This window comes from Capsicum annuum, chromosome 5 (genome assembly GCF_002878395.1).
Source record: "Capsicum annuum cultivar UCD-10X-F1 chromosome 5, UCD10Xv1.1, whole genome shotgun sequence".
NCBI classification, from domain to species: Eukaryota; Viridiplantae; Streptophyta; class Magnoliopsida; order Solanales; family Solanaceae; genus Capsicum; species Capsicum annuum.
In genome coordinates this window covers 21,238,033-21,243,506 of record NC_061115.1, presented here as the reverse complement: position 1 = coordinate 21,243,506, position 5,474 = coordinate 21,238,033, and positions in this window count along the sequence as shown.

Below are 5,474 nucleotides of genomic sequence, written 5' to 3'. Positions count from 1 at the left end.
TCAACAAAGTGTGCAACATGCTGTTTTGGGTTACCTTGGCCCTCAAATTATTGAAATTTGGGTGGTTGATAGCCGGCAAACATTTTGAGGCTATCTATCCTCGCAGTGTAGGGCTTGACATGTGCAAGGAAAAACTTGGTGACAACATCATACTTGTCTTTGAGGGTTCCTTCAATGAATTCCTTCAATTACTAAATTGGGATCATTCCCTTAGAAGAAACTTGCACCTCTTTAGCTGGTGGTGTTTGTTTCACAAGATGTTATGTCTCGTGAGCCTCTGGAATTTTTTTCAGGTGCCTGGCTATACTCTTCATCTATCAGAACTTGAGCATCTTGATTCTAAACATATTTGGTTAGGCTCTCAATTGCCTTTGTCAGATTCGCAAGCTGCTCCTCCATAGATGAGGTATCAGTCATCATTGCTTGCATGATCATTGGAGATGTCTGAGAGTAACATGGATTATCGCATAAGTTGATTTTTGAAGTGCTTAACTTATGCGGTGTGAGTGGATATGACACATTTGTTGAACGACCATCACTCTTTGCATCAGAGTATTTGGAACCAGAGTGCTCAAGTAGAGTTAGAGTCCTTTTAAGCAATTCCGCTACATTGTTTCCTCCTTTCGAAGCACTTGCATTGGACTTTGTTCCTTTTGGAGTTGAAGATCCAAAAATCGGAGTTGGCACAGACGATACTAGATGTGTTTGTTGTCCTAGCAAGACTGTCTTGCTCCTTGTGACAGCTCCCAGGCTTCCAAAATTAACACCAATGATGCTTTCCACTTCAGCAGAGAACTTTGAATCAGCAACCTTGGAAGCAGTTGATTGAGAGTTGACTTTCTTGGAAGTCATTTCAGTATTGTTGAACTTTGAAGTTGGAAAAATTGATATGAGAGGTAGAGATTGTCCCACTGGGTGTGTTAGAATTTGTTGGACAATAAATTTTTTATGTGGGAAAAATAAATCGACACAAGAAAAATATTGCAACAATTGTTTTATTGATTTCAATATGTAAGTGTTATAATCTCTATGAATCCTTTGATTCGCCTTTTCAAATATAAATTTAAGGGCTTAAAGCTTGATCTTGAATTTGAACTTAATTTGTTGATTTGAGGGACTTGATCTTGACTTGTGCTTGAATTCAAGGGCCTTTGAGCTTGTTCTTGAATATTGCGATCTTGATCTTGAATCTTGATGAACTTGATTTGAATGCTTGAACTTTTTAGAGAAATTACGGCATTTGATCTACGAGCTTTCTATTGCTACTTGTTAGAGTTTTGGGGGGTTCTTTTCTGAATTATGAGATCCCTATTTATAGTTGTGGAAAAGGAAGAATCATGATGAACATGGACTTCATTTGGCCAATTAAATTCAAGTGATGTGATGCCTTTTATGGGTTTTGATTTTATTAGGCCTGCTGCATCATTTTGACATGTGGCACGGTCCTATTGGCTCGTTCACTTGATTTGGCATGCCACATCATTTGACACGTGAAGCTTATTTAGGCCTCTAGAATATGACAATATTTTGGGCTTAGCAAAGTGGAATCCTCATTTTGTAGCCCAAATCAATGGGCTAGCCCAATAAAAATGGACTTTAATTAAATCCATATATGTTTGGACTTCAATAATTAATCCAATTATATTAATTTGCAATATTTATTTGGGACTAATATATTTTGAATTTAATATAATTCAAATTTTATACGGATAAAATTAATAAAATTTTATTGCTTACAAGCGCTTCCCCCAAAATGGGGCCTTATGCGGCGCGAATCCAGATTAGTTGGACTCCAATGCGGGTATCGAACACTGAATGAGAAATAAAAAAAATCAGAAAAAAAAACTTGCCCTTTTCCTTTTATTAGATAATAATATTAATTTAGTTTTTTTTTAAAATAATTAAATACCAATAAATGCATTTAAAATTAAAATATTGGGTCTGTTATTATCTAGTTTTATGAGAAAATTAGGTAGAGGTGACAAAAAAATCTTTAAATTAAAAATGACGACAACTTTGACCAGCTAAAGTCTAAGCTTAATTTAAATTCTGATTAAGTTAATTAGGGTGTAAAGTGTAATTTTTAAAAACTTTTTAATTTTTTAAATGTCCTCTAACTCCAAATTTCAAATTTTAAAATTTCTCTCCTTTTCTCATCTTTCAATCTTTCTTTTTTTTCTTTCTCTCTCTAAATTTCTTTCTCCCCATCTTCTTCTTCTTCTTCTTATTTTTTCTCTCTCTTTGTATTTTCCTCTTCTTCCATCTTCTCTCTTTGTTTTCTTTCTCTTTTCATTTCGTTCTTCTTTCCTTTTTAATCTTCATGGACTATTTTCTAAATAGATTGAGAAGTTTAAAAAGAAGATTTTTGATTTCTTTTAAAAAATGAATGAAGAAATAATTCAGCAACTACCATAGTTGCTGTAACAGTTACGGTAATTACTGCAACAACTACTATTAGTTGTTGTGTTACAATAATTATCGAAGTTACTGCAACAATTATCAAAGTTGTTGCAGCAATTATCGAAGTTGCTGCAACAATTACTGAAGTTGTTGCAGCAACTTCGATAATTGTTGTAACACAATAACTAATAGTAGTTGTTGCAGCAATTATCGTAACTGCTGCAGCAACTATGGAAGCAACTCTTACAATTGCTGAATTTGCTGAATTATTTCTTCATTCATTTTAAAAAAAAAAAAAAAAAATTCTTTTCAAACTTCTCAATTTTTTTTTAGAAAATAATCCATGAAGATTAAAAAAGGAAGAACGAAATGAAAAGAGAAAGGAAAAAAAAGAAGAGAATATGGAAGAAGGAGAAAATTTAGAGAGAAAAAAATAAGAAAAATAAGAGCCCGTTTGGGATTGCTATTATAAAACTGCTTATTTGAGAAATATTTTTATAAAATGGCTTTTTAAAAAAGTGCTTTTAAAAAAATACAATTTGTGTTTGGTAAATTCATTCGAAAAGTGCTTTTGATAATCAAATTGTATTTAGATAATTTTTTTCAAGAAGTGTTTTTTGAGCAAATGACCAAAAAGGACATCTATCAATAGACTTTTATTACTAAAATCAAATTATAGAGAAAAATTATTTTAAATACTATTATAATATTTTTAATTATTATTTTTTAATTTAATTATAAAGTACGTACTCTAAAATTTTCAATTAATATTTATATACATAAATACATTAAAAAAATTAAATGGTGATATATTACTTAAATAATTTAAATAATACTTAAAACATCAAACAAAAATGAATACAGAAGTTATTTCATAAATTAAATCACTATATATGAAAAAATTAACGATAAAAATAATTTGACCTTCATACATCACAAAAATTCTCAACAATTTCATCCCTAATTTTACTATGCAATGTCTCCATACTTGTAGAATATCTGTCTTGTATTTCTGATGGTATACCAAAAGGCTGGTTTGCTTCTTTGATCTCTGTGATGATGCTTTCATTAGCATAATAGTTAAAGTCTTTTTTAATATATTTTTATGGTGTCAAAATTTACTACGAATAAGCAATCATCATATACATACATACATACATACATACATATATATATACACACACACACTATATTTTAACAAATATGTCGCTTTTCATGAATTATTTATTTAAAATTAAATATTCGAGAAAAAATTTATATATGATATCAAAATACAATTTTGTAACGTGATTCATCTGTCAATTATTATCATTAATAATAATAAAATAATTTATATATTATTTACACATCATCATCAATGATATTTTTAAATTTATTTAGAGAGAATGACTGAAAATAAAATAATAATTATGAATCATAAAGAATTATGAAGTAAATATAAAATATAAATTTTTAAAAATCAAAATTATATATATATATATATATGTTTGTGTGTGTGTGATAGGGATATTTTTGTCAAAAAAAAATAATTTCCTACTTCTGCTTACTTTGAGAAGCAAAAATTTTCTACTTCTTCCCAAAAGTAGAAAAACTGTTTTTTCTTATTTTTAAAAGTCCTTTTGCAAGTTTACCGAACATCTTTTTTTAAAAAAAAAAAAATCTCAAAATAAGTGCTTATTTTGGAAAATAAGCAATCCCAAATAGGCTATAAGATGGGGAGAAAGAAATTTGAAGAGAGAGAGAAAAAAAAAAGAAAGATTGAAAGATAAAAAAATGAGGGAAATTCTAAAATTTGAAATTGGAGTTTTTTTTAAAATTATTTTTAAAAGAAATTACACTTTATATCCTAATTAACTTAATCAAAATTTAAACAACGAAAAAGGGTCAAAAATATCCCTAAACTACCTGAAATGGATCAAAAATACCCCTCATTAATTTTTTGGCTCAAAAATACCTCTCCATTAAATATTTAGCTCGAAAATGCCACTTCCTCTAATAGAATTCTACCAAGCATGCCACTTGGGTTAAGAAAGCCACATGGACATGTCACATCATCGTTCATGTGTAAAATTCTTCATTAATTCCATCACTCTAATTTAAAACCCGATTTGACCCCCAAAAAAATCCAATCCAAAAACTGAATTATACAAACTACAATTGATGTTTGTTCACAGGACATGCACTGTCAATGCAATCCCGAATATGAGGACTTAATTGTGGTTCTTTCTCTTCATTTTTTGTATCTGTTTATCTATTATATCTACGTAGAAAGCACACTTATGCATACTTTGGGATTTAATCTTGCTGTTGTGCTTTAAAATTAAGATCGGGTTTGGAGGATTAATGCATGGTATGCATCTTTCTTTATCTGCATTGGATATTTTTACGATTCTTGATTCAGAAAAAGGCGACTGCTGAACTTGAATCCAGCTGCGGATAACTCTCTTGTTGTTGCTGATGACACCTGTGATGTCCTGAAGATTAAAAGGAACAAGGTTTTCAAAAATAACTTAAGATTTCGACTTAGTAATGTTGTCTCTATCGGTGTCCTGATGTCAAGTATGGCAATCGCATACACATTCTTTCGTTGATGACACTATTGAAGGTGTCACTAGGAACCTCTTTGATGCTTACTTGAGTCTTGAAGCGTGTGCGTTATAGTTTTTTATTTTCTTCCATCTCCACTTTTGTTTCCACTCAGTATTGATGAGAATATGTTGCATTAGGTATTTTGGATCAATTTTTTTTGTTTTGGGTCAGGTTGAGTTCTAATTTGTGATGATGGAATTAAGAGGGGATTTTACATGTGGACTATAATGTGGCATGTTCACGTGATCTTTTTTATCCGCGTGACATGCTTGGTGAAATTCTGTTAGAGTAAGGGATATTTTTGAGCTAAATATTTAATGAAGAGATATTTTTGAGTCAAAAAATTAATGAGGAATATTTTTAATTAATTTTAGATAATTCGAGAATATTTTTGACCCTTTTCCCTTAAAAAAAAAAAAAAAAAAAAAAGCGTTGACATAGCTGGTCAAAGTTGTCTGGTTAAATGGTCTTTTACCCCAATTCTT